The 22,807-nt window shown below is 42.2% G+C and overlaps 1 long non-coding RNA gene across 2 annotated transcripts in view; it reads left to right on the top strand.

Annotated features, from left to right (window-relative positions):
• Nucleotides 1–22,807, top strand: part of LOC309604622 — a 31,760-nt gene that overhangs the window by 852 nt on the left and 8,101 nt on the right. The gene's annotated exons all lie outside the window — the stretch shown is intronic.

Raw genomic sequence — 22,807 nt, 5'->3', positions numbered from 1 at the left:
CTTTTACTTCGTATAATTATTTTGAGATTCATTCGTGTTATTGTGTGTTTCATTAGCTCATTCTTTTAATTGCTGAGTAATATTCCATTGTATGGTGGTACAACAATTTATTTATCCATTCATCAGCTGATGGACATTTAGATTGTTCTGTTTGGGGGAATTATGAATAAGCCACTATGAACATTTCTATATGGGTCTTTGTGTGAACATGTGTTTTATTTCGACTGGGTAAATATCCAGGAGTAGGATTGCTGGGTCACAGGGTAAATATTTAACCTTATAAAAATCTGTCAAACTGTTTTCCTAAATGGATGTCCCATTTTGCACTCCTACCAGCAATCTATTGAGAGTTCAACTTACTCTACATCCTTGTCACCACTTGGTATTATCAGGATTTGTTTTTTGATTTCTTTGTTTTTGCCACTCTAATGTGAGTGTAGTGATACTTCATTGTCGTCTTCATTTGCATTTCCCTAATAACTAATGACGTTGTGCATCTTTTTATGGGCTTATTTTCCATCTGTATCTCTTTTTTGATTAAGAGGATCTTCGTCTCACTTAAAAAATTGAATTGTTTGTATTGTTAGTGCTTTGTGAGGGTACATACTCTGGAAAGAAGTTCTTTGTCAGATATGGTTTTGGCAAATATTTCTTTCCTAATCTGTGACATTCAAAGAGCAGAGTTTTAAAGTGGTTCAGGCTTATGGTTTGTGTGACATTCAAAGAGCAGAGTTTTAAATTGGTTCTGGCTTATGGTTTGTGTCCTATATAAGAAGTTTTTGTCTAACCAGTGGTTTTGTTTCTAATTAAACTAAACGTTTAGTTCAAAGCATTTTTAATTTATTCTGAGATTGTACTTCTTTCTTTGTTGGAATTAAAGTATTTTAAAAAATAATAATGTGACAATAAGAATGTGTGTGTGTGTTTACCTAGAAAAATAGAGTTGACTGATGATTCTCTGTTAGTGTCCTAGGTCAGGTTCCCCAGGAAACAGACAGAAATTTGCATGTGATAAAGACTCTCCTTGATCAAATGCTAGTTAGTCTCCTTTAAGGCCTCTTCTTAACTAGGCTTTGACCTTGGATTTCAGGGTCTGTCCTTGTCAAGCCTGCATCACCCAGTTGTAGCAAGAATCCTGTTAAGTGAATTTAGAGAGACTCCCCCACCCTCAGTATCTGATCACCCTCAATAGCTGATCAAATGCTTCATCCCCTAGCATCTGCCAGGTGATGCTATTTGATCTCCCTGGTCTGCCTTCAGCAAAAATCTTGTCAAGTTGATTTAGTCAGAATTCTCCCCTTACCCCTGATGTTTCTTCTTAGTATTTTCCACCCACTGACCCCACCCTGCTCCTGGCTATAAATTCCCACTTGTCCTTCTTATATTTGAAGGACATTGAGCCTGATTCTATATAGAGATCTCTTCTCTCCTATTGCAATAGTTCCTGAATAAAATGTGTTTTTTTTACCACTTTAACTACTGTCCAGCTCTGGTTTTTCTTGACACATGCAGGAATTTTACTGGGGAGTGCCACCAGGAACAACACCTCTAAGAGTGGGAGTGAAACAGGATTGGCAAAGGGAGCTGTTGAATTATGATGCAGTTGCCTCAGGGGCCTCAGCTGATCCCAGGGGGAGTTCTGGAGATGGGATGGCTCTTCAGAATTGCCCTGAATATAGGGAAGGGTCTGGACCTTTGCATTCCTCAATTCTTCCTCCCCATCAAACGAGATAATGTGTAAAACTAATATTAAAAAGTGGTATAGGAGTGAGAGAGATTAAAATTTGAACTGTAGTAAGTCTTGGTGAGCCCGAGGCAATCTTTTTATAAAGAGAAATAAATTAAAGCGAATTAGTCATTTGTGAAACCCTTTCCATGGTTCTGTGACCTTTGCCACCCAACAGCGATGTATCCTGGCAACAGTTTCTGGGCTTTGTGCCTGGTTTGCATCATTCCCCTCAGCTTCCCAGGGTAAAGACATCATTTTACCTGTTCCATTGTTTCTTGCCCTCATGTAAAAAGGAATAACTGGTTTGCCTGAACGCAAATGGCTACTCTTTGAAGCTGGCAGATCCAGATGGTAAAGAAACTGCAGAAGGAAAGAACTCCATGCCCCGAAGTGGATCCTAGGGGATGTGGACAAGGCTTTGTATGAAGACTTTAATAAAGGAGAAGTCTTGAGGGTATGTGGGAAATGATGTTTTGCTGGTTTTAATTTACATGCTTGGGCATCATCCAGGCATCAAGGAACCCCCTGCCCTACTTCTCACACTGCTGTCAGCCTAAGCCAAAAAGGCAGACAAAGACTCAAAGTCACCCACCACCCAGCTCTGCACAAATCAATCTGAGGATCCACTAGAGAAAGAGGGGTTCTTCCTTCCCCAAGGTGGTTCTCCTGGCCCCTTCTAGTCCTTTCAGCAAAAGTGCTCCTGGGAGTTGGAGCTGTCAAGAGGGATGAGATCAATCTGCTGTCATATTTTTAATCTGACCTTCCCAAAACGAGAAAACAAGCCTAGGATCATTCGACTAGCTTGCGGCAGAACCAGAATGAGAGTCAGATCTCCTGTATCTCAAGTCAACCAAGTCAGAAATTCTGAGCTATCCTTGATTCTCCTATCTTCCCCACTTCTCTCATCCACTTAGTCACTAAGGTGTGTTATTTTGACTTAAAAATATCTCTGATTTATCCTCATCTCCCAGTTATTTTTGTCACTTCTTTTGCTTAGGTTCTACATAATCTCTTGGGCAGTTAACAGTAGCTTCATAACTGGTCTCTCTGCCTCGGTTTCTTCCATTTTCAGCCCATCCTGTGCACAGCATCCAGAGTAATGGTTTTCAAGCACAAATCTGACAACGCATTCCTCTGTCTAAACCTCTCCATAGCTCCCATTTCTTTTCATGATAAGGGCCAAACTCCTTAGTCATACATCCAAAATGTCACCCTTACCATAACAGCAGTTATGACAAATTTGACAGCAAGCACGATTAACAGTGGCTTTAACCAGAAGATCCTTACTGTTTCCTAAGCTAGAAGTCCTAAGGCAGGCAGTCTTACAATTGGTTTGTTGACTCTGTGATGTTGTTGAAGACCCTACTGTTTTCTGTCCTTTCTCCTCCATCCGTGGTGTGTGGCTGTCATCCTCAGGCTTCCCATTATGGTCACAAGATGGCTATTGCAACTCTAGATGTCACATCCTCCTATGACAACATTCAAATCACTAAAGAAGGGAAGGGGGAAAAAGGGAACTCCTTCTTGTACAGAGTTCTTTTTTTCTTTTTTAAATCAGAGGTGAAACTCTTTTTTCTGTGCCCTCTACCAGACTTCTATTTCTCTGGCCATAACTAAGTGCCATACCCAATCCTAGACCAAGCATTATCATCAGGGTAAAGGGGATTGCTATGATTGGCTTGACCAATTGTGATTTATATCTTGGCCCTGGATACCTTACCACCTGAATGAAATCGAAGTTTTGTTAACAAGAAGAAGTGGTTCATGGAATGGCAGCCTACAGTGTGTACCCTAACCTATAAGGCCCTTGTGCGCTAGCCTCTATACCCCTTAAGCTTCATCTTCTACCACTCTCCTTCATAATAGCCTTCGTAACTCTAATCATGTGGAACCACTCACACTTCCCAGAATAGTCCTCCATGACTTTGCACATACTGTTTCCCCTGCCTGGATTATCCTCTCCTCTTGGTAATCTTATGGATTCTCATTCTTCTTGGAAAACTCAACTGAAGTGTTACCACCTTTGTAAAACCTTCCCTGATACTTCAAAGTAGGGACAGTGACCCTTGACCTTTCCTGGTCCAGAGAGTGCCTGGTACATTGTAGGTGCTCAATAAATATTTGTTAAGAATTTTTGCATCATTCAAATCAGATTGCTACCACTGCTTACCTGTCAATTAAAATAATTACTTTCATCATAGAACCATACGATGGTTAATTTTATGTGTTAACTTGATCAGGACACGGGGTTCCCAGATATTTGGTTAAACATTGTTTCTGGGTATGTCTGTGAGGCTGTTTCTGGATGAGATTAGCATTTGAATCAGTAGGCTGAGTAAAGCAGATTGCCCTCCCCAGTGTAGGTGGGCCTCAACCAGTCTGTTGAGCATCTGAATAGAACAAAAACACAGAGGAAAGAAGAGTTCACTCTTGGCCTGACTACTTGAGCTGGCACATTGGTCTTCTCCTGCACTTTGGACTGGAACTTACATCACCAACTTCCCTGGTTCTCAGGCCTTCAGACTTGAACTGGAACTACACACGAGCCACCAGGTTTCCTGGGTCTCCATCTTGCAGCCCGCAGACCATGACAGTTCCAAACCTCCATAATCTCATGAGCCAATACCTTATAATAATCTCCCCTCACCCTGTGTATATGTGTGTATATATACATATATATACACACATTGTTTCTCTAGACAATTCTGACCAATACAAGCCAGTTAATGGATTCCTTAGTATATAAAAATGTTTCTAAGTGATGAGATCAAGTTGCTGATATGAAATACAATTCTGGGGAAAGCTGAAATACCCTAATTTGGTGTTTAGTCTCATGATATTCTATCCAATGGTACCTATAATAAAGAATTCTCTTTCATTCCTGCTTATTTTACATACCTTTTTTTTTGCTGTCAAGTTATCTAATGCATGTTATGTAGAGATAGGGACACTTGGAAATGCTTATCTGTACTGGGACTAATACTAGCTGGGGTGTGTGTACAGAAAAATTATTCAAATGCACCAGTGAGATTGAGGTCAAAAAGATGAGTGAATATGAAGTAGAAAATGATAAAATGTTAGAGTGCAATTTATCCTAAAATGTGGGAAGCAAATTCAAAATAATTTCAGGTGTACAGGTACTTCGCCTTAAATAACATTAATGTGTAAGAGCTTATTCCCTTTTCAATTAATCTCTCAATTCTTGTGAATGGTCTATTTCCACAAGTCACCAGGCTCAGGAAGTGGTATTTCACCTTCTCTGGAGCCCTGTGCTCTGACCTGGCTGACAGTGGCTTAGAGTCGTTCTAGCAAAGTAGACGGTGCAAAACTTTGGCATTGTGCTGCCTGCCAGGTATTAGCTCGTGAATAAACAGAAGAAGGAAATATCTATGTAGCCACGGAACAGGACTTTGAGGAGGGAAACTACTCAAATCAACAGAATGAGACTTTTGTGGGGTATATAGGTTTAAAAGGAAGAAAACTAGGGCTCTAAGTTAAAGAGTGAAAGAAAGAAGGAAAGGAAGGAAAGAGGAAAGAAAGGAAGGGAGGGAGGGAGGAAAGCAGGAAGGGAGGGAGGGAGGAAGGAAGGAAGGAAGGAAAGAAGGAAGGAAGGAAGGAAGAAAGGAAGGAAGGAAGGAAGGAAGTTAGTTGAAGCCTTGAGGGTCAAATAGGACACCTGATTGTTTAGACTGTTGATTCCAGATGTTTCTGCCTAATTTCTTTGAAATATGACACGGGTCCTTATCAGGGTCTGCTCTGTCCTTTTTGTAAAAGCACTTTAAACTATATTCTCCATACTCAGTCCGGGTGGGATCTCCATTCTTTACATCCAGCCATCTCCTCTGCAGGCAAGAGTCACAGATGACTGAGCTACCTGCCTCACTCATACCTGACAGGAGCAAGTTCTGATTCTCTTGTCACTGCAGCCGTTCCTCGGTCTCACCACCTTGGGCTGCTTCTGCTATTTTTGGCTGCCACTGTCCTTATGGTCCTTGGTTCCCTTGGAACATCTGCAGCTGAGGGCTAGGATCTGGTGGCTGCCTGGGCAGAAGAGGACTGGGTTAGGTGCGGTGCTTGCTGGTTAATAAAGGTTTGTCTGGACATTTTAGCCAAATATCCAGCTTAAAGTGCAGAAAAAGTCCATGCCTTGTAAAATCTCAGGTTGGAGCTTCTTGAGGGTGCCCAGCAAGGATAGCCCATGCAAAACGATGCAGGAAGACAGTTGGACATTCAGTGCTGCAGTCTCCTTTGGGTGTGGCTCCCTCAGGACACCCAGTGGCCTCCACTATCTCTGTGGGTCACTATCAAAATCTGCCCTCAGGAATGGAGCTAATGGACTCATTCCCACAGCTGCTATGGCTAAATGAGAAACTTCTCTCAAAAGATCTTAAAACAAAGGGATTCATGGCTATTTCTGACATCTATCAGTGCCAAGGAAAGAGAGGTGTTTTGGAGGATAGGAGAGCCTTCTTGGTATCTCTGATACCACACCTCATGGGATTCAACCTCTCAATAATACTGGCTCTTTACCATGCCTGGCAAAATGTGCTCAGTATTCGAAATAAGTTTGAAGTCTCCTCTTTTCTGAACGAAACACCAAAGGAAGCACAATCAAGCTAACCTTTATTGAGTGCTTACTGTGTACCAGGTATTTTGCCAAGCACTTTACAAGACATTATTTTCTTCTCAAATTTAGGGAGAATATCACTGAGGATCCTCTTGATTTATCTGAACAAACAGGTATAAATCAAAGGGCATTGATTGGCTCATGAGACAGAGAAGTCCAGGTACAGGGCTGGCCTCAGGCATGACTGGACTCAAACAATGTTATCAGAACCTTGTCTCCTCCCTCCATCTCCTGGACTGGCTCCACCTGCCTTTGTGTGTTGGCTTTGTTCTCGGGTTCCATGTGGGGGCAGGTGGCTGAAGCTGCTTCAGCCAGACAGTTTTCCAGTGTCTCACTTCTTGGCAGAAAATAAAGAGCTTCCTCCTGAGAGCTCAGTGCACTCCAATTAGGTGGGGTCATGTGCTCATCCCGAACTGGTCTCATGGCCAGGGACCTCGAAGAGTCTCTCCCCAGTCATGTTCTGCATTCCTGGAGTGAGGTGGTGGAGCCCCCAACCAGACCAAAGGGTTAGAGGGTAGGGGCGAAGGATCTCCAAATGGAAACTGGGGGAATAGATAGTCAGTAGGCACCAAGGAACTTTCAAACCCTCGTGTTACTATTCCAGTTTAATAGATGAGGAAACGGAGGCTCAGAGGGTTTCAGTAACTTGCCCAAGGTCACTGCTAGTAACTGGCAGAGCAGAGATTTGAATCCTGTCTGCTATATTTAACAAGTTATATTTGTTGTTCCCTTTATTCAGAAGAAATGTGTTTGCTCTTTAAATAAATAAAAACAAAGATGCATAACTAATGTAAATGAATTAATGTCAAATTTTCCACAATGAAAATCACCCCGAACTTGTCCTGCAAATTTATCCCAGGGGACAGGCTAGAAGCCCTCTAAGGAGGCATAACTCTCTTTCCAACATGCCATTTGCCAAGTTCTGCTGCGGAGGAAAAGGAAGGGAGTGTGGCTATTTATTAAAGATATAGGACAGGCTTCTAATTTCATCACCAGAATGATTTGAACCAAAAACTCTGTTGGCTTCAAGAAAACCAACATGCTAAGTGAATTCTTGTTATAGTCTTCACTTTCTTAGACACTTCAGATGGGCCTGGCTGCTTCCAGGAAGGTTTTTGAAACAGTCATCCAAGAGGTATGGTCATTGTTGATTTTGTTCTGAACTCTCAACCACAAGAGGCTATAACGTCTGTCATTAATGGCCTTATCATACTGACCCAGGGCCGTGTACTAACCAAGATAGAGAAAGCCATGGTGTGCACTACAGGATGGAACACTCAATTTCGAGTTAGCAGGGTCCTGGATCTGGTACTAACTAACTCTGTAACCTCAGACAAATCACCTAACCTTGCTGCTTGTCACTTTCTTTATCTATAAAATCTTTAAAATGATGTAACTCTTCCTTTATAGATTTTTGTGAAATTCAGATGATATGTTTTTTTAAATTCCAGAACATCTGCAAACCTTTAAACATTTCATAAATATGAAGTATTATAATCCTTCCAATCTAAGAATCTGGGATCCCTCACGCCAGTCATGGGTGGCCTGTGAATGGGTCACCTCCATTCCAATGGCCCACCCAACAGTGAAAGGGCAGCTTCCTGCCAATGAGTCCTCTCTCTTCATTTTGTTGCAAGGCAGTCTCCTCCAGGCAACATTTCACCTTTAGGCTTCTTCTGGTGAAAGTCAGTCACCAGTCCCTGTGTCCCTCGAACTCCCAGAGACACAGGTCAAGATCCTCAAATGATTCTTGTGAAGCTCTCTCACTTTGTTTAAGGTGAGAGGATGTTTCCTGTGGCAGAGTAGGGATGGGATGAGTTGTGGAACACAGCAACAGGACCACTCTCTATAAAGAAGCCTTTGCTCTGGCCTCTTAAACCTCCCAAAAGATGTTTCTAGCTTCTCTGCCATAGCCTGAAGGTGGGTAATGGGCTGATACTTGCAGAGGCATTTCACAATGTGTTTGTGTGCCCTGCTTAGCTAGGCGATTTAGCACTTCCTTTTAGAATGTACCAACTTAAGACCTACCATGGTATTCTTAGCCTTTGCAAGCTTGAGGTAATAGGGGAAGTAATTTTCTGTACAAACTAAAACTCACCTATAATTCCACTAATTTTTTCCCCTCCTTTGGAAGTGTAGAGAATAAAGAGTGAAAGTCTCTTTCCCTCCTCCCATCTTTACCAGTTTGGTGTGTACCTTTTAAAATTGTCTTTTGTGCTTATACAAATCTAAAAACTAGGTAGATAGATGATAGATAGATAGATAGATAGATAGATGATTTTAAAACATAGCTGCAAAATTTTTGGCATTGTTCCCATCTAGAGGTAGAATTTATATTCTCTTCCCTTGAATTGAGGCAGGCTTCTGACTGTTTTGACCAATGGAATACAGTGGAGATGAAGCTACATGACTTCTGAGGTTAGGTCACTAAAGACCATGGAGCTTCCACCTTGCTCCCGGGAGACAGTAGCACTTGAAGCACTGAGCCACCACAGAAGAAGTCTGACCGTCTGAGGCCATGATGTTGAGGAGGCCACACATAGGTCCCCCTGGTCAACAGTGGCACCTGAACCTGTCCTTCTCGTTTGCAGCCTAGGTGTCAGACATGCAAGTAAAGAAGCACCTTAGGAGTACATCTTCCAACTCCAGCTGTTCCCATCCCAGTTACTCAAGTCAAACCGGCTCTACAATCACAGGGCAGAGAAAAACCAACCCTGCATGCCCTGTTTGAACTCCTGACCCACGGAATCTGTGAGCATAATAAAATTGTGGTTGTTTTAGGCCATTAAGCTTTGGGGTGGCTTGTTATTACATGGTGATAGGTAACAGGAACAGACAGAGATATTCATGTCAGAAAGTTCCTTTAACTGCAAATGGTGAGGATGGAGCAGATAGGGGCCAGATTGGGAGCAGGAAGACAAGGTATAGGGCTTTTGCAGTAATCCACATGAGAGATAGGGCTAAAGTAAGGAAGCAGTGGTAGTAGGAAGGAGAGGCAGGGCCCAATGGGGAAGTACTCAGGCTCAACAGTTCAGCCCCACTGGCCAGTGTCAAGAGTATAAAGCGTTAAGAGACAGGAAAAGACGGTATAGGGCAGGTACCCTTGTATGTACTGTGAAGGTATGTCTCCTTGGGCATGTCTCAGCTTTTTTCTCTGTGCGTATAATCAGCTTTCTTACCCCAGGCTGTGATTACATGATTTAGTTCCCCAAATGGGGGACCCTGAATGTTAGCCTACAGATTACATTAATCAATCTATTTTGTTTCATCTTCCGTGCTACTTAAAAGCATCTTAAGAAAATATATGCAAAGTAATGTACGAATTAGCAGAGTCTTGTCATCTTTTTCAGCTGAGCCCTTGTACCCTGTCAGTGAACAAAGAGGCCCTGGGTGAGCAGGGTCAGTCTACAGCAATCAGTCTCCGAGGGACCAAGCTCCCTGCAACAGGGCAGTGAGGTGAGTGTACAGAACTATAGAAAGACAGAGAAAAATCACTCCCAGCCACCTCACTAACACGTTTCAGGATATACTAGGTCCAGACTGTAGAACAGTATGTGAGTAGGAATAGTTTACATTCTAAAAAAGATACACACATGTGTGAATATGGGCTTAGACAAAGACTGGAAGCATACATGCCAAAATGGTAAAGGTTAGTATCTCTGGAGATGGAATTACTTCTGCTTTTGTTGGTTTGTTTGTCTGTTGGGTCCTTTGTGCTTTTTATGTTTTCCAAGTTTCCTGCATACATATTACTTCTGAAAATTAAAAAACAAAACAAAACAAACTTTTATGTTAAAAATCAGTAGGCCGGGGACTTCTCTGGTGGTGCAAGTGGTTAAGACTCTGCGCTCCCAATGCAGGGGGCCTGGGTTCGATCCCTGGTCGGGAAACTAGATCCCACATGCATGCCACAACTAAGGAGCCAGCATGCCGCAACTAAGGAGCCAGTGCAACCAAATAATAAATAAATATGTTTTAAAAAATCAGTAGGCCCTCAGAATTTCATCCACTTTGCCCATCCTTATCAGTGCTAGTGTCTCCTGCAAGTTCCATCTCAGATCAGCCTACTAGTCTTCATCTTATTAGACTAGGAGATCACAAATACAAAAACAAACTACTGTACACACAAAGTTTAGGGACCTTCTGATTCTCCCTTTCAGAAATCTTTTCTACACCTTTCTCTGACACTCATCCCTTTCTCCAAGTGCTCAGGACAGCCTCTGGGTCTCCCCTAATCCTCTCTACAGTGCCAGGTCTGTGGTCTTTAGTAACCATGTTTGTGCCCCCAAATCCTCCTCTCTTTGGCATCTTCTGTATTCTCCCATTCCCTACCCTCCATCCAAGTGCCTACTTTCCAAGTAGCTCTCAGTTAGATGTCAGAAACAGTCAATAACTATTAAGCTAATTCACGAAATTTGAATAGCTAATAGCTTCATACTCACGGGTTCTAAAAGAGGTTGCCTAGTTAATGTTACCGTGTCTCTAACTGGGGATACTAAAGCTTTAGTCAAATGCAGATTTTCATGTTCCCATTAAATCCGTGGGCAGGCAGGTCACAACCTCTCTTAGCCAAGCAAGGAAGTTTTCCTGTAGCCAGGCGCCATCCCCATTACTATCAGATAGAGCAGCAACTAATTCAGTCATGTTGATGGATGCCGAGATGGTGCCCAGACTTGTCCACAGTCGGAGCTACAGAGCTAGAGGGTGAGAAACTAACTTCCTCCTGGCCTGAAGTGCTCCAGGTCACCCCTGGTTTCAGGGAAAATGACATGAGTCACTGTGTCTCCTGAGCCAGCTCATCCAGAGTGTTGTGCACAGCTAAGCCACCAGTAACAATAGGTGTATGCAGAATGCGTGTTGTTTCACCCCATTAGTTCCAAAGCTCTAACTCTAATTTCCCAGAAGAAAGGTTAGGGAAACTGCAAAATGTGGCAGTTACAAAAAGCACTTCACTCCAATACCCAACAGGGGAAACAATGCAGAGAAACTTCTGAACTTCAGCCACTGAGCCAACTCAAGACAAGGCTGTACCTGCCCAAGAGTATCCCTTCCCTGGGGGAACTTTAAGTGGTTGCGAGGGTTTTCTGTAGAGTTAGAGGTGAGGATTTTTTGTTGTTCTGTTTTTATGCCAAGGTTTCATTTACTAGACAAACATTTATAAGTACCTACTATGTGCCAAGTGTTGTGCCGGTCACCTTTGCTTCAAATCTGAATATGGAGCAGTCCCTGCTCTGAAGGAAGCTACAATCCAGCTAGAAGGTGGCAGCGGGGATTGGCGCAAATGATGAAACAAACAGCAACAAAATAAATTCAGCCCTATAAGAGAGTATAGGAGAACAGAGATGAGAGCAGAGGTGGGTAAGTCCTCACGCCAGGAAGGAGACAGAGCTGGGAGTGGGGATCCCGTGGATACGAGGGAAGCTGGGGCAGGAAGGGAGTCGAGGGGGGAAAGGAAGTGAGGAGAAGGGGGTGAGGGGAGAAGGGTGGGCGGTTGGGGGGTGGTAAGGTCCTTCAACAACCACGGCGGGGTAGCGAGGGGGCTGGAGAGCACCCGCACCCCAGGGCGCTAGCCGAGGCGAGCAGAGCCACCCTGGCCCGAAGGGGTGCCAGGCCCCAGGCCCCGGGGGGGACACAGCTGGCAGACCTCCTCAGGAGGGGCCAGTTCCTTGAGCCTTCTTCATTTCGTCGGAGAGCGCCTCCTTCAGGGCCCAGTAGGCCTTGTCCAGCCTGTCGTTGCCCATGATCAGGTCAAACAGGCCGGGCTCCTTGCTGCTCTCCAGGTTTCAGGTCGGCCCGGGCGGCGGCCAGGCTCTGCTCTGTGTCTGTGTTCCGCTGCTCCAGGCGGTCCAGCGAGGGCGACCGCAGGAAGGTGCAGGTGGGCCGCAGGTCAGTCTTCCCGATGTTGCGCAAGGCCTGCAGGACCACGTCAACAGATGCGGTTCACGGCTTGCACCGCCGGCACGGCCGCTTTGCTGGTCCCATACAGGTTCCCTGAGACCTCGGTGTGCTCCATGAAATTCCAACGAAAGACACAGTTCCAACCCTAGATTTTTATATCAGCTTATTTTTCTTTTGTTTCTTGTTTAACTCTTTTTTCGGTAGTTATGTTTCATAATCTACTTCCAAAGAGATTGAGAGCAAGCAACTAATGCATCTGTTTAACTGATCCAGTTTAAATGATTATGAAAAAGTTGGAAACGAAAAGCTACATTTCAACTTTATTTCCTCAGTTAGCCTGATAATTGGGAGATAAGTATAGAATATGCCACATCCACTCCAAAGTATATTTACAGGAAAAATGCCAGAGGTCTGGCTCTCTACTCATTTTCTCTAAGAGTTTCCAGATGCTCTAGATGCACCTAAAATATACAATTTTATATGGCAAACTACTCATGTATTCCTTTTAAACTAATTTTAAAAATTATAAACATAAAATATATGCTTATGAGTTAAAATAAAAGTATGGAAGGGAATAACAGTTACTCCCCAGAAGTAATCACCGTCAAAAGATTTGCAAATCTCTTTCCAATATACATACTAGAACAAGAAGATTGTATTGCAGATTATGGCCTCTCCAGAATTTCTTTTGGGTTGGCCAAAAGGTTAGTTTGGTTTTTTCAGTAAGATAGCTCTAGCAGCACTTAGTTGTCTTTAACTTAATTTAAAACAATTTTGTTAGATGTGAAAGCTGTCATATCAGCGTGCATTTAAAAAAAGACATCAAAATTGTTAGATTTTTGTGTAGCCATTTTAATATTGAAGATGGAAGAAAAAAGCATTTTCGGCATATTATGCTTTATTATTTCAAGAAAGGTAAAAATGCAACTGAAAGGTAAAAAAAGATTTGTGCAGTGTATGGAGAAGGTGCTGTGACTGATCGAACATGTCAAAAGTGGTTTGTGAAGTATCACGATGGAGATTTCTCACTGGATGATGCTCCACGGTCAGGTAGACCAGTTGAAGTTGATAGCGATCAAATCGAGACATTAATTGAGAATGATCAACATTATACCACGCAGGAGATAGCCGACATACTCAAAACATCCAACTCAAGTGTTGAAAATCATTTGCACCAGGTTGGTTATGTTCATCGCTTTGATGTTTGAGTTCCACATAAGTTAAGAGAAAAAAACCTTCTTGACCATATTTCCTCATGCAATTCTCTACTTAAACGTAACAAAAACGTTCCGTTTTTAAAACAAATTGTGAAGGGCGATGAAAAATGGAAACTGTACAATAATGTGGAAGAGAAGAGATCGTGGGGCAAGCGAAATGAACCCCCACCAACCACACCAAAGGCTGGTCGTCTTCCAAAGAAGGTGATGTTGTGTATATGGTGGGACTGGAAGGGAGTCCTCTATTATGAGCTCCTTCTGGAAAATGAAACGATTAATTCCAACAAGTACTGCTCCCAATTAGACCAACTGAAAGCAGCACTCAACGAAAAACCTCCAGAATTAGTCAAAGAAAAGGCATAATCTTCCATCAGGATAATGCAAGACCGCATGTTTCTTTGATGACTAGGCAAAAACTGTTAACAGCTTGGCTGGGAAGTTCTGATTCATCCACCATATTCACCAGACATTGCACCTTTGGATTTCCATTTATTTCGGTGTTTACAAAATTCTCTTAATGGAAAAAATTTCAATTCCCTGGAAGACTGTAAAAGTCACCTGGAACAGTTCTTTGCTCAAAAAAATTAAAAGTTTTGGGAAGATGGAATTGCCTGGAAAATGGCAGAAGGTAGGGGAACAAAAAGGTGAATACGTTGTTCAATAAACTTCTTGGTGAAAATGAAAAATGTGTCTTCTATCTTTACTTAAAAAGCGAAGGCACTTTCTGGCCAACACAGTATATTGGAGAGGATGTGTCTGTGTGTGTTTGGGGGGAGGGGGCGCAATCTGGTTAAATGGAAAGGCTAGGAGAGAAGCTTCATTTGCATAGTAGGCAGCTAGTGTTTAGACTGATGTTGATTTGGCCTGGTTTTGGGGGGTGGGGGTGGGAGCTGGAGGAGATTATGAGAGAACCTCATCTGAACCTACTCAGAGCCAGCCATAGCAAGCACTGCCATATATACATTTCCACAACTTGCTTTTTTAATTTAAAAATAGGTCTTGAATATTTCATCATCTCATCAACACATATAGATCTACCACCTTATTTTATAATAATTATATAGGACTCCATTGTGTTTAACTAGACTACTGATAAACATTTAGATCTTTTCCAATTTTCACTAAGCATTCTTGTGTATGTGTGTGTGTGTGTGTGTGTGCATGATCTGTATATATATAATCTCATAACATGAGAATTTCTATAGAATAGATTCAAAGAAGGGAAATTTCTAGGATGAAGGATATGTGCACTTTAAATTTTGACAGAAAACTGCCATTGTTTAATATACAATTATTGTACTGTTCAGTGTACAGTTGTTACATGACCCTACTTCCATTGTGCTGGCAGAATACTGTCTTATATGATTAACAGTGATCATGTAATTTAGTGTCCAAGCCAGAACACTTTTGAAAGAGAAAGGGGATACTAATAATTATTAACATAAATGTTATTAATGAGAATAATTGCTGAAAACTTAAGACAGTTTCACAAACAGCTTAAGAAGTTTCCATTGTCCTCCTTTTAACCCTCCCAAACTTACTTTATTACTCCCACAGTTTTACACTGAGAGAGTGTACAAAACTTCCAGCAGCCTGCTTGTCAGATCTTGTCTTAATGACAGCAGACCAAAGATTTAGGGGAAAGGAAGAAGAATTAGCTTCTAAATATTTTGCACTATTCAACTTTTCATTTGAAAAATGAAGATTCCCAAACCAGGAATCAAAACAAAATATCTCAGGGAATAAAGAAATAATATGGAGGGAAGGAAAAAAAAAGTGTTTTGAAAAATACTAATAGAACATTATTACGAAACATTTGCTTCCTGTTAAGTCCAGCCTCAGGATTCCCTGGTAAGTCCCAGAGCTATGTAAAAACATGAAAAAGAACATAGCATATTCAGTTTTCTGACGCCTATGACTTGGGTTCCAGCAGGCTAAATGTCAGGTAATCCCTGGACTAATGTTGATATTTATGGCTCAGCATGAGAACATATATTCTCTTTTGTGTCCTATAAAATGCTGGCAGGGGTTAGGCTACTTCTTTGCTTCTTTATGGACAGTCCAAGACCTGGAATGTTAGACATACGGCCTTCTGTGAGTGTAGTCTATCACATATGTCAGTTCCCATTTCCAAGACAGCTGGGAAAAAACTTATTCCCAGGCAAGATCAATCTATGGCAAAAATCTGTGTAAATTCAGGAGATGAGTGGCAGGTAGTTCCAGATGGAAAAAGAGCCCATCACATGCCTTGTACGTGTGTGTTCCCATCCCTCCAGCAGTGCCCTTTGTTAGTCATTAAGGATTACATTCCTTTTTCTGCCTGTTATCCCAGGCTCAGGAGGAAAGCCCTTGACGGGTTAATTGCCCAGCACACTGACTCATCTGTCTTGTGTTTCTTACTAAATGAGAGGCATTAACAGATCAGTGCTGAGGTGTTGGGAAGTGTGTTTCTAGCTAGTGGCAAGCTGTTGAAATGCCTCAGAGCCTTACAATCCACTACCTGAAGACAACCCCATGAGAGGGTATTTTCCAAAACGTTCCTCATTTCACCTCTGGTCCATTGGCTGCTAATTCGAAAAGTGGATGTAATGACCTAATTTTTTTTTAAGGCTGAATGTTACAACAACATACTGTGTAATAGGAACAACTATTAAGCTACGCTGATTTTTTTCAGTATATAGCAGTAGCCCCACTTTCTCACCCAGGCTTTGTTTTGATTAAGGCAGGCATTGGCAAAACATTTGAAATTCATTCTGTTTCTGTGAAACGGATGTTTTCCTTTGTCAAAAGCTATCTGAAAGCTGAGATCAATCTATAGATACTGACAAAGAATGATAGCTGTTTGTTTGTCAAAAACAAACAATAATTGCCAAACAGTATGTATGGCAGATCTCATTTATGGAAAAATATGTATAAATATAGTATGTGTTGGTATATGAATGAGGAAATTTGAAAGACTCTGTACCACATTATTAATAGCTGCTATGTCTGGGGGTGGGATTGCCAGGGCTTTTTCTTCCTAAGACAGCTGTATGATTTGCCTTTTATACAATAAGCATCTGTTACTTTTCCAATCCAAAAGAGAAAGGGGATGCAAAAACAAAGTTACTCACGAGGATTGAACTGATTTCTTAGCCCTACAATCAAAGGGGCTGAGTTAACCAAAAGCAAACATAAGCAGGAATGACCAGTTCATAATGTGGAAGGCAGCATTATTATATATTAATAAACATTATATATATGCTTCTAAGGACAGAAGAAAAGGACAAATGCTAGAGAGACAGAATTTTCTATTACTCATTAAAAATATACTTGTTTTAAAAATAAGTAAATTTATTTCTTAATCTGCTTAGAAAACTTTTTCAGACTTGTAGAATTATTTTAGAAGAGTACTCATTTTGGTTATATAATTTGAACTCTCAGTTTAGGAAAATGTTCAGCTAGCATATGTCAGATGTTAGCTGGTAGTGACTGATGGCAAGTTACTGATACATAGTTCAATTATATCAGATCTAACACACCATTTGGTGAGCCATCCCAGTGTGGTGTAGTGGAAAGTACATAGTTTTTGGAGATTCAACCTGGATTCAAGTCTCCCCTCCCCCACTATACTTATAATTTGATCTTGAATAAGTTACTTAACTGCCTAGAGCCTCAGTTTTCTGAATTAAATGTATTTTGTAACAATAACTACTAGGTAGGGTGGTTATAAGGCTTAAACAAAATAATCTGTAAACTGCATTTTATAACCTGTAAAAAATGCTCTAGCCTATAGCAGGCACTGACTACTGAGTGAATGAATGAATGAATGAATGGGAGAATATTATTCTAGGCTTTGTTAAGTGTCCCTACCAAAATGAGGGAGAGAGACTCATTCTAGTTCCTTCAGATGTGGAGTTTTTTAAAGAATAAAAGTGACTCTTATGATTTAGAAAAAGAAAAAAGTAAACAATAGTTGAATGAAGGCTCTAGATTTAGAATACTGCTGCAAAATTCTGAAATTGCCACACTCACACACGCACACACACAATTACCCCCAGCACCTATCATCCTTTAAGGCTATCTCAAATGTCACAGCCGTTGTGAGGCCTTTGCTGACTTCCCAGGCAAAAGCAGGAACTCCCTCCCAAGGAGGGCCTGGGATGCAAAGATTAGCTGTGCCAATGAGATTCTCTTTCAGAGGAACTAAAGCTAACAGAATCGAAGGAATTTGCCAGTTGGACAGAGAAGCCCACTTTCAGTATAAGTTCCCTTAATGATAGTGCCCCAGAAGGGAAAGTTCTATGACCCAAGTCTACTCTTGGTGCCCCAGTTAGGAAAGAGGTAAAGTCAGGCATATACTCAAGGATATTTTAATTTAGTTATCCTATACAGGAATTTGGGGAGTGTGTAAACACCTCAGAGAGAAGTTTAAAATCCCTGTTCTTTTAGAAATAACTTGACCTGACAGCTTGTTTGTAGGCACTCATTATGTTTTCTTTCCTTATCCTGCAGCCCTTTCCATTCTTCCATTTGCCACATGACACTTCTGACCAGCAATGTACACACAAGTAACATTTTGGGGATCACAGAGCCAAACAGTTCAGATGTGTGTCTGATGACCAGGAGAGAAAGAAGGACCAGAGTTCTAGATTTGGAAGTTAACAGCAAAATGGTTATTTAAAATCCACAAGAGTAGAAGAAAATGCCTAATGATTGTTGAGTGTGGTTAGAAGAGCCTAAAACAAACTTGGTACTGGGCAGGGGAGGAGGAGGAGGAGGAAAAACTCATGAGGGAGTTTTTCAGAGAAGAACCAATGCAGGGACCATTGGTGATTGCTTCCCAAGGGGTTTTGGTGGGAAGGTAGAGATAGAATTCAGATTGCAGTGAGTTTTAAAGTGAAGGTGGACTAAAGAAGTAGAGCAGTGCTCATTGATTATCCTTTTAAGGAGACTGACAGAGGAGGAAAATTGTCCAGGCTTGGCACCCTTAATTGCTCCCTCTCCACCCATGGGCAAGGCCACAGGTCCCCTATAAATGGAGGCCAGGCTAGGTATCTGCACCTTGAGAAATCTCTCTGCTCTGGCTCCCTTCCAATTTCCTGCAACTTTTGGCTCTATCTTCCTATTTCTAGTCATAGATCCTTTAACTCCCATCCATTTTTTCCCCTCTCTGCCCAATGTATTTTGGATTGATACAGTGTTTGACCACCTCTTTTGTTCTCACCCTATTTCACCTGATGCTGCCCTCAGTTCCCTTTTTGTTCCATGTCCTGGGGCTCTACTCCAGCCCCTCCCCATCTGGGTACCCAGACCCTGACTCCTGGCCTCCCTGAGCCTCCCACCTTGTCTCGATTGGAGCAGAACTGGTTCAGAAGGAGAGAGAAAGGCACAAAATAGAGGAGGATAAAATCAAGGAAAGGAGTGTCAGTTGGTTTCACTCTCGGAGAGACTGGGAAAGGAGAAAGAACGAGCAGCAGAGAGCAAAGGTAGGAAAGAGGAGAGAAGCTGAGGAGGCAAGTCTCCTGAGTGAGTACGAGGGGGTTAAGGACATGGGTGGAGGCCTTGACAGAGGAAGGGAAACTTCAGCCAGCCTCTGAGATAAGAGAGAGTAGCTGACATTAAGGATGGGTGTGGTTAAGTTCATAGGCGGCGAGGATTCTGCTCACAGTGAGGGGTATGGAGGTTGGGCAGGAGGTTTGAACTTGTGAGAGTTTGGATGGTCACTCAGGGGAAAGGGAAGGTGAACAAAGCAAGGAACAGCACTTTACGTACTGTGAGACCAGCAGAAGCTGGGGACCCAGCACTTGTAGTGGCGCCTGCTGCACCCTTGTGTCATTTTCTCCAGAAGTGCTTTAGCCCATGAAGACCATCTCTTAAGAGCCAGGCTGCGTATCAGTCCTGGTGACTAAGGCCAGCATTCCTAGGGCCTGACTTAGTTCTAGCCCAAGGGTCTGATGCATTGTCCTTAAGACACTGGAGGACTCAGAATGAAAGAACCTTGGATGTCCTTTCAACTGACCTCTTGGCTCTACAAAGGAAGTGAGCGCCCTGCAGGCAGCATGTATGAATTTGACAGGGGAATAGCAGACTATACGGAGAAAATAGTATGTTGCAGGATCAAGGCCAGTTTCCCTACTTGCTGTACACTGACCCTGCCCTGACTGAGGCTCAACGGAGACCCAGCCTGCTTGCCAGTTTTCCTGCTACAACTGGAAATTCTCATGACCCTCATTGCCCATTTTCCAGAGGAGACTGAGCATATGACTTTCCTGGTCTCTCTGCCACATAGAACAGGGGAGTAGCCTGGGTTAAAAACTCTGAGGGATTCTGAAACAAGCCATATTTTATGTATGAAGATTGGTCAAAGGAAGGGTACCCGCTAGGCCATTCACAAGCTCCAGCAGGGTTACCATCTTGTCAGCACTTTGTAGCAGGTCTCTGAGCCTGGCCCATGACCTGCCTGGAACAGTACTACCCTGGGTGGCCTTTCCAACAGACTGCCTAGCTCCTCCATGATGAACGGTCTGAGAATGCTCAAGGGCAAAAGGCACAGCTGTGGTTGTTCTCTGGAATGAAGAACCACTCTGTACAGGGGCGCCCTGCCAGGAGAAACCCACCTCCATCACCGGGAAATCACGTGTTCTCTCAGCCGGGAAGGAAGCCAGCCAGGACTGAAGGGATCTCCCCTCCTTTCCTTGCTGGTCCATCTATCTTCCTGGGAATGTTTTTGGCACCCTTGGGGTTACAGGGGGCTAAAGCTCCCTTGCAGTCCAGGCCGTTATAGTGTCAGTGTCAAGGTTCCAAATGCAAAGGACAAAAAAATAAGTGCCAAGCATCCACACATTCCAAAACCAAGTGCTAAACCACCTATACAGGAGCTGCTGGCCTATCCATCACCCATCTCTACTCTACTCTCTACCATAAAAGAATGAAGGGAAAGAAGCTGGTAGAGGATTGACTCAGAGATGGTGGTGTGATCTTCCCTCACCCATGAGGAACGGGGAATTGGGGTTTCCTCCTCACCTCAGGCCGAGGGAAGGGGATTCAAGGGAACACAGTGTCTGACACAACCTCAGAGCTGGCTAACTACTCTGTGGGACCCAGTGCAAAATACAACTGGGGAGGCCCTTGTTCAAAAAGCAGGGTAAAATGACATTAAAAGTACTAAATTAAAAAAAATAAGAGAGTGGATTATATCCTTGCTCTCAGAAACACATCCTATTGAAGCAGATCTCAAGGTCTGCTTTGGGCAAAACTTTAGGCCTGGGTCCTTTAAGCATTAAGAGATGAGAAACAGTTATGTGTTTCATTAATTACCTATTGTGTGCCAGGCACTGTGGTAGGCATTTTACATCTGTTATCTTGTTTAACCTTCATGACAAACCTGAAGTTTTCACAGTTGTCCAAGGTCACACAGATAGTCAGTGGCAGAGATAGGATGTGGGCCCAGGTTTTCCAGGCTCCAAAGTCTGGGTTCTTTCTATTCTCCTTCAGTGTCTCCCATGGAAGATGGGAAAGCGTAGAATGCTGGTACTTTGGGGGCATCTACTTGTGCTGGCACTGTGCTTGATGGAGTTGGTCCAGCTCTTTGAGGATGAGCTTCTGCTTCTGGAGGACCCTCTTCCAGGCCCTTCAGATAGGCACATAATCCCCACTGTTCGCTGCAGCAATCTAGCCACCAGGCAGAGGAGCTGGAACACTGATGGAGAAGGAAACAGAAATGTCTCTCATTCTCTCATACATTCTTTTGTTCACTCATGTACAGTGTTTCACTGAGCCCTCCTCTTTTGCACCCCTGAGTTCCCAGGGCAATTGTGACTCTCTCTCTTTCTTTTGACCTTCTTTTTGTCTGTCCAGGGCCAGGAAAATTTAATAAAAAGACAACTGAGAGGTTATGTACATGATGAAAGGAAAATAAGTTATTTTAGAGTTGCATGCTTCTTAAATGAGATTTCAATGTATTAAACAACAACAACAAAATGACCTGTCTGGCCAATTATCTTGTTTGTCCAAGAATTATTACTTGACTCAGCCCTAAGTCCGTGAAATTAACTGCCATCAGATAAAACAAAAAGGGTCATAATTAAGCAGAAGCTGGGCAAGGGGGTTGATGATCCTTTTCTTGTAAGGTTATGATCTTGGAATATGTGTAAATGCATGACTGTATTTAATGCCTTGTCTAAAACATGGTCTGAAAGGCTGGAGCTGCGAGTAACCTTGGCAACAGAGCAAGAAGAGAGGATGACCTATAGTGGAATCCAGATTCTAGAGCTAAAAGTTCCATGGTGGTCATCTAGTCTGTCTTGTTTGACAAACAAGTGAACTGAGACTTAGAGATGCTAGATGAACTTTTTAATGACCCACAAGTCATTAAGGCAGAGTTGAGCCAGGAAACCAAGTCTCCTGGCTACAAGTTCAGGGCTTTGCCATTACATCGTATTATTTTGCCTATGGTTTATTTCTGGAGGTTATTTTTATTTACTAGCTTAATTATGTTTAAATGCTTTTATTTTCAGATTTTATTGTTTTAAAAATTATAAAAGTAATATATGCTTATAGTAAAGAAATTCAAAACATAAATATATACAGTAAAAATGTGTCTGCCTTTCACTTCTCTCTCCCAAATACATTTTCTCTCCAGAGGAAGGCTGTTAACAGACTAACATGTATTTTTGTTGACTTTTTCCTATGCATTTACAAACGCATGTATTGTTTCCTTTTTCATAAATGGAAACATGCTATTCATATTGTTTTGAGGTTTGCTTTTTTCATTTAACATTTTTCTGTACTAGTACAAAGATACCTATCTCATTCTCTTTTTGAAATTGAGATATAGTTCACATAATATAAAATTCCATCCTTTTAAAGTATATAACTCAATCGTTTTTATTATATTCACCATGTTGTGCAACCATCACCACTATCTAATTCCAGAATGTTTCCATCACCCCAAAAGAAGCCCTGTATCTATTAGCCGTTAGACCTATTCTCCTGTCCCCTCATTCCCCTGGCAACCATAATCTATTTTCTGAATCTCTAGATTTGCCTTTTCTGGACATTTCATATAAATGGAATCATGCAAAATATGGCTGTTTGTGTCTTTTTTCACTTAGCATGTTTTCAATGTTCATCCATGTTGTAGCATGTGTCAGAGCTTCATTCCTTTTTTAGGGCTGAATAATTTTTCACTGTATGGATAGACCATGTTTTGTTTATCTGTTTATCAGTTCATGGTCATTTGGGTTATTCCTGCTTTTTGACTATGATGGATAATGTTACTATGAATATTCTACATGTTTTGCATGACTAAATGTTTTCAGTTCTCTTGGACTCATTCTTTTGAATTACTGCGTA

Source organism: Balaenoptera borealis (genome assembly GCF_965194805.1).
Source record: "Balaenoptera borealis genome assembly, chromosome: 1".
In the NCBI taxonomy this organism is placed as follows: domain Eukaryota; kingdom Metazoa; phylum Chordata; class Mammalia; order Artiodactyla; family Balaenopteridae; genus Balaenoptera; species Balaenoptera borealis.
Note: the sequence above shows the minus strand (reverse complement) of the source record. Positions and strands in the feature narration are given on the sequence as shown.